We start from the raw sequence: 12,597 nt of genomic DNA, 5'->3' as shown, positions 1-12,597 counted from the left end.
AAGACAAGGTCCATAAAAGAGCAGGGCCTTGTAGATGTGATAAGGAGTTTGGACTTCACTCCAGAGAATGGGAAGCCACCAGAAGATTGAGAGCAGAGAAGTGGCCTGATATAATTTGTGGTTGGTTTTTTTTTTAAGATTACCCTGGATACTATGCATAAGATAGACTGAAGATAGAAAGAGTAGAAGCAGAGAGAGCATTTGAGGTCATTTGAATAGAGGAGACAAGAGATGATGACAATGGCATGGTGCCCCTTGGAGAGAAAGGGCAGTGGTTCTCTGTACAATGGGCATGGGCCCTCTAGGTCATTAGAGCCCTCACATGGTCCACTCTGCTTATAAAAGAATGAATGCTGGCCACTTGAAAGATTTCAGAGGCAATGAGAAGGCAGGTTGCTCTGGCTGGGAATGGAGTCCAAGGGCTCTTAAGCTTAGGCTTCAAACTTGCTGTATACATTAGTTTCCTGTGGCTGCCATAACAAATTATTGGAAAACTAGACGGCTAAAATAACAGAAATTTATTCTCTCACAATGCCAAAGGTCAGAAGGCTGAAATGAAGATGTCTGCAGACCCTACTCCCTCTGGAGGCTTTAGAGAAGAATCCTTCCTTAACTCTTCCAAGTTCTGGCGTCTGTCAGCTTTCCTTGGTTTTCTTGGTTTGTGGCCACATCACTCCCATCTCTGCCTTCCTCTTCACATCAACTTCTCTCTGTGTGTGAGTCTTCTCCTTTTCTGTCTAATCTCCCCGGTGTATCTCTTACAAGGACACTGGTCATCGGATTTAGGGCATGCCCAGATAATCTGTAATAATGTCTTCATCTCAAGATCATTAACTTAATTACATTTGCAAAGACCTTTTTACCACAGGAGTTAAGACATGGACATGTCTTTTGGAGGGGCTACGATTCAATCCACTATAGTGCATAACCTTGGGCAAGTCACTTCTTCCCTCTGGGTCTCACTTTCCTCCATTGTAAAATAGGGGCAGAGATGTAGTTTGCCTTCCAACTCTTTCATTATAAGGCAACCTTCTCACCAATACAGTAGTCACTAGCCACGTGTGGCCACTGAGCATTTGGAATGTAGCTAGTCTCAACTGAGATGTGACTGTAAGTGTAAAATATATCCCAAAACATCAAGTACTTAGTGTGAACAGAATGTAAAATATCTCATAAATAATTTTTATCTTCAGTGCATGTTAAAAATATATTTTGGGGGCTTCCCTGGTGGCGCAGTGGTTGAGAGTCCGCCTGCCGATGCAGAGGACACGGGTTCGTGCCCCTGTCCGGGAGGATCCCACGTGCCGCGGAGTGGCTGGGCCCGTGAGCCATGGCCGCTGAGCTTGCGCTTCCGGAGCCTGTGCTCCGCAACGGGAGAGGCCACGGCAGTGAGAGGCCCGCGTACCGCAAAAAAAAAAAAAAAATATATATATATATATATTTTGGATATATTGGGCTAAATAAAATTTCTCTCTAAAATTAATTTTACCTGCTTCTTCTTACTTTTTTAATGTGGCTACTAAAAAACATAAAATTACATATATGACTTACATTATATTTCTTTGGACAGCTCTATTCTAAAGAGTAGATTTAAAAATAAATTAAAAGTTGTAAGTAGATAATATAAATAAAAATTCATCTCTATTCTATGTAGAATCAGTAGTGGTACCTTGACTAGAGGCTGAAGAATCTGCTTTCAAGATGCTCACTCACATGGCTGATAAGTTGATGCTGTTAGTTGAGAGCTCACCCAGGGCTTTGAGCCAGGGACCTTGGTTCCTCTTTAGGTGAGCCTCTCCACTGGCACCTTGAGCTTCCTCAGAACATGGTGGTTGAATTCCAAGAGTGAGTGTCCCAAGAGATAGAAAGTGGAAGATGATAGTTCCTTAAAGCCTGATCTGAAAACTGACGCAGTGTCATTTCTGATATATGCTATTCGTCAAATAGCCACAGAGCCTATATTCAAGGGGAGACTCCATGCCTCAACGAAACGACTGACAAAGAAATTGGGGGTCTCCTAGGAAGAGCTCAGTAAATAGGAGGAAGAGCTCAGTAAATATTTATTGCATTAATAAAATTATTCAAATTAATGAAATGTAACAATTCCCATCTGACATACAAGGAAACAGAAATTTGAAAAAATTAAGTCACAGTCATTCTAGGACTGCTACTATTAATAATTAAAAGCTAACATTAAGAAACAAGAAACTGTGGCCCAATCAAAAGAAAAAAATGAACCAACAGAAACAGTCCCAGTGAAAGACAACACAGAGAACCTACTAGACAAACACTTTAAAACAACCATTTTAACATAATCAAAGAACTAAAGGAAGACATAAAGTCAAGAAAATGGTGGATGAACAAAATGTAAATATCAAGAAAGAGAGAGAAAACCTCAAAAGAAACCAGAAAGAGATTCTAGAGCTGAAAAGTATAGAAACTGAAATGAAAAATTCACTAGAGGGACTCAAAGGCAGATTTGAGTAGACAGACAAAAGAACCAGTGAACTTGAAGATAGGACTATTGAAACTATTGGAGAACATTTCTCCAAAGAAGCCATACAGATGGCTAAAAAGCACATGAAGAAATGCTCAACATCATTAATTATTAGAGAAATGCAGATCAAAACTACAATGAGGTATCACTTCCTACCAGTCAGAATAGCCATCATCAAAAAGTCTACAGAGAAGACCTCAGACTTCCCAAAAGGTAAGAAACTACCCACATACCTGGCAATGTGGCTGACAGGGTCTTGGTGCTTCGGCTGGGTGTCAGGCCTGAGCCTCTGAGGTGGGAAAGCTGAGCTCAGGACATTGGACCACCAGAGACTTCCTGGCCCAATGTAATATCAATCGGCAAGAGCTCTCCAAGAGATCTCCATCTCAATGCTAAACCCAGCTCCACTCAGTGACCAGCAAGCTCCAGTGCTGGAAACCCCATGCAAAACAACTAGCAAGACAGGAACACAACCCCCATTATCAGAGAGGTTGCCTAAAATCATAATAAGTTCAGAGACACCCCAAAACACACCACAGGACGCAGTCCTGCCCACCAGCACACAGGCACTAGTCACCTCCACCAGGAAGCCTACACAAGCCACTGAACCAACCATACCCACTGGGGGCAGACGCCAAAAACAATGGGGACTATGAACTTGCAGCCTGCGAAAAAGAAACCCCAAAAACAGTAAGTTAAGCAAATTGAGAATACAGAGAAATATGCAGCAGATGAAGGAGCAAGGTAAAAACCCACCAGACCAAACAAATGAAGAAGAAAGAGGCAGTCTACCTGAAAAAGAATTCAGAGGAATAATAGTAAAGATGATCCAAAATCTTGGAAATAGAATGGAGAAAATACAAGAAACATTTAACAAGGACCTAGAAGAACTAAAGAGCAAACAAACAGTGATGAACACAATAAATGAAATTAAAAATTCTCTAGAAGGAATCAATAGCAGAATAACGGAGGCAGAAGAATGGATAAGGGACCTGGAAGATAAAATAGTGGAAATAACTACCACAGAGCAGAATAAGGGAAAAAGAATGAAAAGAATTGAGGACACTCTCAGAGACTTCTGAGACAACATTATGTGCACCAACATTCGAATTATAGGGGTCCCAGAAGAAAAAGAGAAAAAGAAAGGGACTGAGAAAATATTTCAAGAGATTATAGTTGAAAACTTCCCTAATATGGGAAAGGAAATAGTCAATCAAGTCCAGGAAGTGCAGAGAGTCCCATACAGGATAAATCCAAGGAGAAACACACCAAGACACATATTAATCAAACTATCAAAAATTAAATACAAAGAAAAAATATTAAAAGCATCAAAGGAAAAGCAACAAATAACATACAAGGGAATCCCCATAAGGTTAACAGCTGACCTTTCAGCAGAAGCTCTGCAAGCCAGAAGGGAGTGGCAGGACATATTTAAAGTGATGAAAGGTAAAAACCTACTCAACAAGGATCTCATTCAGATTCGACGGAGAAATCAAAAGCTTTACAGACAAGCAAAAGCTAAGAGAATTCAGCACCACCAAACCAGCTCTACAACAAATGCTAAAGGAACTTGTCTAAGTGGGAAACACAAGAGAAGAAAAGGACCTACAAAAACAAACCCAGGGCTTCCCTGCTGGTGCAGTCGTTGAGAGTCCGTCTGCTGATGCAGGGGACACGGGTTCGTGCCCCGGTCTGGGAAGATCCCACATGCCGCAGTGTGGCTGGGCCCGTGAGCCATGGCTTCTGGGCCTGTGCGTCTGGAACCTGTGCTCCGCAACAGGAGAGGCCGCAGCAACGAGAGGCCCGTGTACAGCAAAAAAAAAAAAAAATTAAGAAAATGATAATAGGAACATACATATTGATAATTACCTTAAATGTGAATGGATTAAATGCTCCAACCAAAAGACACAGGCTCGCTGAATGGATACAAAAACAAGACCTATATATATGCTGGCTACAAGACACCCACTTCAGACCTAGGGACACACACAGACTGAAAGTGAGGGGATGGAAAAAGATATTCCATGCAAATGGAAATCAAAAGAAAGCTGGAATAGCAATACTCATATCAGATAAAATAGACTTTAAAATAAAGGCTGTTACAAGAGATAAGGAGGAACCCTACATAATGATTTAAGGATCAATCAAAGAAGAATATAACAATTATAAATATTTATGCACCCAACATAGGAGCACTTCAATACATCAGGCAACTGCTAACAGCTATAAAAGAAGAAATCAACAGTAACACAATAATAGTGGGGGACTTTAACCCCTCACTTAAACCAATGGAAAGATCATCCAGACAGAAAATTAATAAGGAAACACAAGCTTTAAATGACACAATAGACCAGATAGATTTAATTGATATTTATAGGACATTCCATCCAAAAACTGCAGATTACACTTTCTTCTCAAGTGCGCACGGAACATTCTCCAGGATAGATCACATCTTGGGTCACAAATCAAGCCTCAGTAAATTTAAGTAAACTGAAATCATATCAAACATCTTTTCTGACCACAACACTATGAGATTAGAAATCAATTACAGGGAAAAAAATGTAAAAAACACAAACACATGGAGGTTAAACAATATGTTACTAACTAACCACTGAAGAAATCAAAGAGGAAATCAAAAAATACCTAGAGACAAATGACAAAGAAAACACGACGATCCAAAACCTATGGGATGCAGCAAAAGCAGTTCTAAGAGAGAAGTTTATAGCAATACAAGGCTACCTCACAAAACAAGAAAAGGGCTTCCCTGGTGGCGCAGTGGTTGGGAGTCCGCCTGCCAATGCAGGGGAAACGGGTTCGAGCCCTGGTCTGGGAAGATCCCACATGCCGTGGAGCAACTAAGCCCGTGGGCCACAACTACTGAGCTTGCGCATCTGGAGCCTGTGGTCCGCAACAGGAGAGGCCGCGACAGTGAGAGGCCCATGCACCGTGATGAAGAGTGGCCCCCACTCGCCGCAACTGGAGAAAGCCCTCGCACAGAAACGAAGACCCAACACAGCCAAAAATAAATTAATTAATTAATTAAAATTTAAAAAAAAAAAAACAAGAAAAATCTGAAATAAACAATCTAACCTTACACCTAAAGGAACTAGAGAAAGAAGAACAAACAAAACCCAAAGTAGCAGAAGGAAAGAAATCATAAAGATCAGATCAGAAATAAATGAAATAGAAACAAAGAAAACAATAGCAAAGATCAATAAAACTAAAAGCTGGTTCTTTGAGAAGATAAATAAAATTGATAAACCATTAGCCAGACTCAACAAGAAAACGAGGGAGAGGATTCAAATCAATAAAATTAGAAATAAAAAAGAGGTTACAACAGACACCACAGAAATACAAAGCATCCTAACAGACTACTACAAGCAACTCTATGCCAATGAAATGGACAACCTGGTAGAAATGGACAAATTCTTAGAAAGGTATAACCTTCCAAGACTGAACCAGGAAGAAATAGAAAATATGAACAGACCAATTACAGGTAATGAAACTGAAACTGTGATTAAAAATCTTCTAACAAACAAAAGTCCAGGACCAGATGACTTCACAGGTGAATTCTATCAAACATTTAAAGAAGACCTAACACCCATCCTTCTCAAACTCTTCCAAAAAATTGCAGAGGAAGGAACACTCCCAAACTCATTCTATGAGGCCACCATCACCCTGATACCAAAACCAGACAAAGATACTACAAAAAAAGAAAATTACAGACCAATATCACTGATGAATATAGATGAAAAAATCCTCAACAAAATACTAGCAAACAGAATCCAACAACACATTAAAAGGATCATACACCACGATCAAGTGGGATTTATCCCAGAGATGCAAGGATTCTTCAATATACACAAATCAACCAATGTGATACACCATATTAACAAATTGAAGAACAAAAACCATATGATCATCTCAATAGATGCAGAAAAAGCTTCTGACAAATTCAACACCCATTTATGATAAAAACTCTCCAGAAATTGGGCATAGAGGGAACCTATCTCAACATAATAAAGGCCATATGTGACAAACCCACAACAAACATCATTCTCAATGGTGAAAAACTGAAAGCATTTCCTCTAAGATCAGGAACAAGACAAGGATGCCCACTCTCACCACTATTATTCAACAAAGTTTTGGAAGTCCTAGCCATGGCAATCAGAGAAGAAAAAGCAATAAAAGGAATACAAACTGGAAAGAAGAAGTAAAACTGTCACTGTTGGCAGATGACATGACACTATACATAGGGAATCCTAAAGATGCCACCAGAAAACTACTAGAGCTAATCAATGAATCTGGTAAAGTTGCAGGATACAAAGTTAATGTACAGAAGTCTCTTGCATTTCTATACACTAATGGTGAAAAATCTGAAAGAGAAATTAAGGAAACACTCCCATTTACAATGGCAACCAGAAGAATAAAATACCGAGGAATAAACCTACCTAGGGAGACAAAAGACCTGTATGCAGAAAACTATAAGACACTGATGAAAGAAATTAAAGATGATACAAAGAGATGGAGACATATACCATGTTCTTGAATAGGAAGAATCAATACTGTGAAAATGACTATACTACCCAAAGCAATCTACAGATTTAGTGCAATCCCTATCAAACTACCAATAGTATTTTTTACGGAACTAGAACAAAAAATCTTAAAATTTGTATGGAGACACAAAAGACCCCAAATAGCCAAAGCAGTCCTGTGGGAAGAAAATGGAGCTGGAGGAATCAGACTCCATGACTTCAGAGTATACTACAAAGCTACAGTAATCAAGACAATATGGTACTGGCACAGAAACAGAAATATAGGTCAATGGAACAGGATAGAAAGCCCAGAGATAAACCCATGCACCTATGGTCAACTAATCTATGACAAAGGAGGCAAGTATATACAATGGAGAAAAGACAGTCTCTTCAACAAGTGGTTCTGGGAAAACTGGATAGCTACATGTAAAAGAATGAAATTAGAACACTCCCTAACACCATACACAAAAATAAACTCAAAATGGATTAAAAACCTAAATGTAAAGCCAGACACTATAAAACTCTTAGAGGAAAACATAGGCAGAACAGTCTATGACATACATCACAGCAAGATCCTTTTTGACCCACCTCCTAGAGAAATGGAAATAAAAACAAAAATAAACAAATGGGATCTAATGAAACTTAAAAGCTTTTGCAAAGCATAGGAAGCTACAAACAACACGAAAAGACAACCCTCAGAATGGGAGAAAATAGTTGCAAACGAAGCAACTGACAGAGGATTAATCTCCAAAATATACAAGCAGCTCATGCAGCTCAATATCAAAAAAAAACAAACAACCCAATCCAAAAATGGGCAGAAGACCTAAATAGACATTTCTCCAAAGAATATATACACATTGCCAACAAACACATGAAAGGATGCTCAAGATCACTAATCATTAGAGAAATGCAAATCAAACTACAATGAGTTAACACCTCACACCAATCAGAATGGCCATCATCAAAAACTATACAAACAATAAATACTGGAGAGGATGTGGAGAAAAGGGAACCCTCTTGCACTGTTGGTGGGAATGTAAATTGATACAGCCACTATGGAGAACAGTAAGTTTCCTTAAAAAGCTAAAAATAGAACTACCATATGACCCAGCAATCCCACTACTGGGCATATACCTTGAGAAAACCATAATTCCAAACAAGTCATGTACCACAATGTTCATTGCAGCACTATTTACAATAGCCAGGGCATGGAAGCAACCTAAATGTCCATTAACAGAGGAATGGATAAAGAAAATGTAGTATGTATATACAATGGAATTTTTTTTTTTTCGGTACACAGGCCTCTCACTGTTGTGGCCTCTCCCGTTGTGGCGCACAGGCTCCGGACGCGCAGGCTCAGCGGCCATGGCTCACGGGCCCAGCCCCTCCGCGGCATGTGGGATCTTCCCGGACCGGGGCACAAACCCGTGTCCCCTGCATTGGCAGGCAGACTCTCAACCACTGCGCCATCAGGGAAGCCCATACAATGGAATATTAGTCAGCCATAAAAAAGAACAAAATAACACCATTTACAACAACATGGATGGACCTAGAGATTGTCATACTGAGTGAAATAAATTAGACAGAGAAAGACAAATATCATACGATACCACTTATTTGTGGAATATAAAAAGAAAAGGGTAGAAGTAAACTTACCTACAAAACAGAAATAGAGTTACAGATGTAGAAAACACCATATGGTTACCAGAGGGTAAGGGGGGGAGAGATAATTGGGAGATTGGGGTTGACATATACACACTACTATATATAAAATAGGTAACTAATAAGGATTTACTGTATAGCACAGAGAACTCAACTCAATACTCTGTAATGGCCTATATGAGAAAAGAATCTTAAAAAGAGTGGATATATATATGTATAACTGATTCACTTTGCTGTACACCTGAAACTAACACAGCATTGTAAATCAGCTATACTTCAATAAAAAAAATTTTTTTTAAGAAATTATTGAAGAACAGAAAGAAAAAAGATAAAAGAAAAGTGAACAGAGCCTAAAAGATACCATCAAGAAATCAAGATATATATTGTGGGAGCCCAGAAGGAGAATAGAGACAGAAAGGGCAGAAAGAATATTTAAAGAAATAATGGACAAAACATCCCAAGTTTGATGAAAGACATGAATATAAACATCCAAGCAGTTCAAATAACACTAAGTAGGATAAACTCAAAGAGATTCAAACTGACTTAGGTTATAATCAAATTGTCAGAAAACAAAGAGAAAATCTTGAAAGCAGCAAAAGAGAAGCGACTCATCACATACACGAGATCCTCAACAATATTATGATCAGATTTCTCATCAGAAAACTTTGGAAGCCAGAAGACAGTAGACTATGTTCAAAGTGCTAAAAGGAAAAAAAAAAATAACTGTCAACCAAGAATCCTAACTGGCAAAATTGTCCTTCAATTTTGAGGGAAAAATTAACACATTCCTAGACAAACAAAAGTTTAGGGACATTTTTTTACTAGATGTACCCTGCAAGAAATACTAAAAGGAGTCATACAGATTGGAATGAAAGGACACTAAACAGTAATTCAAAGCCATATGAAGAAATAAAGATCTCAGTAAAGGTAGATAAATGACTATTATAAAAGCTAGTGTTATTGTAGAAATGGTTTGTAACTTCACTTTTTGTTTTCTACACAATTTAAGAGGCTAATACACTATTTTACAAAAGAAAAAATATTAGCCTAAAGCTAGTATTATTGTAACAGTGGTTTGTAACTCCACATTTTATCTTCTACATAATTTAAGAGACTAATGCATCATAAAAAAAACCTTATGAGTTTATGTTTTTGAACACACAATGTATACAGATGTCATTTTGTGGCGTCCACAACTAAAAGAGCTGGGGCCACAAATGTATAACAGCAGAGTTTTGTATATTGTTGAAGTTAAGCTAGTACAAATTAAAATTAGAGTGTTTTAACTTTAGGATGTTAAATGGAATCTCTATAGTTAGCACAAAGAAAATAGTTATAGAATATACACAAAAGGAAATAAGAATAAAACTTAAATGATTCACTACAAAAAGTTAGCTAAACACAAAAAGGACAGTAATACAGGAAATGAGGAATAAAAAAACTATAAGACATATAGAAAAAAATAGCAAAATGACAGAAGTAAGTCCCCCTTTATCAGTAACTAATTTAATTGGAGAATACCCAATCAAAAGTCAGATATTGGCAGAATGGATCAAAAACTATATGACCCAACTCTATGCTGTCTACGAGAGAACCAATTTAGATCCAAAGACACACATAGGTTAAAAATGAAAAGATGGTGAAAGCAGGATCTTGAAGAGATATTTGTACGCTGATATCATAGCAGCATTACTCACAGTAGCCAAAGTGTGTAAGCAACCCAAGTGCCCATCAATGGTTAAGAAAATGTGGTATATACATACAATGGAATATTATTCATCCTTAAAAAGAAACGAAATTCTAACATACGCTACAACATGGATAAACTTTGAGAACATTATGCTGAGTGAAATAAGCCAGTTACAAAAAGACAATTGAATGATTCAAATGAGGTAACTAGAGCAGTCAAAATCATAGAGACAGAAAGTAGAACAGTAAAGTTGGGAAGAATGGGGATTTACAGTTTAATGGGATATTGAGTTTCAGTTTTGCAAGATGAAAAGAATTCTGGAGATGGATGGTGATGATAGCTGCACAATAATATGAATGTACTTTATATCGCTGAACTATACACTTAAAACGGTTAAGATGTTAAAATTCATGTTACATGTTATTTACCACAATAAAGAAAATGGGGAGAAGGACTTCCCTGGTGGTGCAGTGGTTAAGAATCCACCTGCCAGTGCAGGGGACACAGGTTCAAGCCCCGGTCCGGGAAGATCTCACATGCTGCAGAGCAGCTAAGCCTGTGCGCCACAACTACTAAGCCTGCACTCTAGAGCCCGCGAGCCACAACTCCTGAGCCCAAGCACCACAACTCCTGAAGCCCACACACCTAGAACCCGTGCTCTGCAACAAGAGAAGCCACCGCAATAAGAAGCCTCGCAATATAACAAAGAGTTGCCCCCACTTGCCGCAAGTAGAGAAAGCCCTCATGCAGCAGCAAAGACCCAACGCAGCCAAAACTAAATTTAAAAAATAAAATAAACTTATAAAAAGAAAAGAAAAGAAAAGAAAATGGGGAGAAAAGTAAATAGATTACTGGATACAGAATTTCATTTTGAAAAGATGAAAAAGTTCTGGAGCTGGATGGTGATGATGGCTGTACAGCAATGTGAATGTGCTTAGTGCCACTGAACTGTACACCTCCAACGGGGGTTAATATTGTACATTTTATCTTTTATATTCTTTACCACAATAAAAAAGTGAATGGAAAAAGAGCCTAATATTGATTAGACACTTACATTGAACCAGATCCTGTGCTAAATGCTTTACATGCATTGGTGTCTCCACTCCATGCTTCCTACATTGTGTACAGATGAGAAAATTAAGTCATAAAGCTGTTAAAGCAATTTTTCTAAATTGTGTGCTAGGTCCTCTGAATATTAACTATTTGTTTCATTATTTATTTACGGTTACTTTTTTTTTTTTTTTTTTTGCGGTACGCGGGCCTCTCACTGTTGTGGCCTCTCCCGTTGCGGAGCACAGGCTCCGGACGCGCAGGCTCAGCGGCCATGGCTCATGGGTCCAGCCGCTCCGCGGCATGTGGGATCTTCCTGGACCGGGGCACGAACCCGTGTCCCCTGAATCGGCAGGCAGACTCGCAACAACTGTGCCACCAGGGAAGCCCAAGATACATTAATTTTAAGCCTACAGCAGAATATGTTTTTATATACCTCGACACTTATGTAAAATCCACCACCAAAATACAGAAAAGTTCCAGCTCCCCAGAAAACTTTCCTGCTTTTCCCAGGAAATATCCCCTCCAGAAAGAGCCACTGTCTGACTTCTATTGTCATAGATTAGGTTTATTTACTTTTAAGAATTTTTAAAATTGTGGTATAGTATGTAACATAACATTTAGCATCTTAACCATTTCTTTTTTCCCAGTTTTACTGAGATATAATTGACATAAAATTGTATTATTTTAAGGTGTATAACATAATTATTTGATATACAAATATATTATAAAATGATTTTCACAGTAAGTTTAGTTAAAATCATTCACCTCACATAGTTGCAACTTTTTTCCTTGTGATAAGAGCTTTTAAGATCTACTCTCTTAGCAACTTTCAAATATACAGTACTGTATTGTTAACTACTATAATAGTTAACTTTCAAATATACAGTACTGTATTGTTAACTAATGTACACCTTGGTGTACATTACATCCCCTGAACTTATTTGTCTTTTAACTGAAACTTTGTGCCTTTTGACAACTTCACCTATTTTGCCCACCCTCATCCCTACTTCTGGCAACCACCAATCCGTTCTCTGTTTCTATGAGTTTAGTTGTGTTCTTTTTAGATTCTACACAAAGGTGAGCTCATACACTATTTGTTTTTCTCTCTCTGACATTTCATTTACCCTAATGCCTTTGAGATTCATCCATGTTGTCACAAA

Source organism: Delphinus delphis, chromosome 15 (assembly GCF_949987515.2).
Source record: "Delphinus delphis chromosome 15, mDelDel1.2, whole genome shotgun sequence".
NCBI classification, from domain to species: domain Eukaryota; kingdom Metazoa; phylum Chordata; class Mammalia; order Artiodactyla; family Delphinidae; genus Delphinus; species Delphinus delphis.
Note: the sequence above shows the minus strand (reverse complement) of the source record.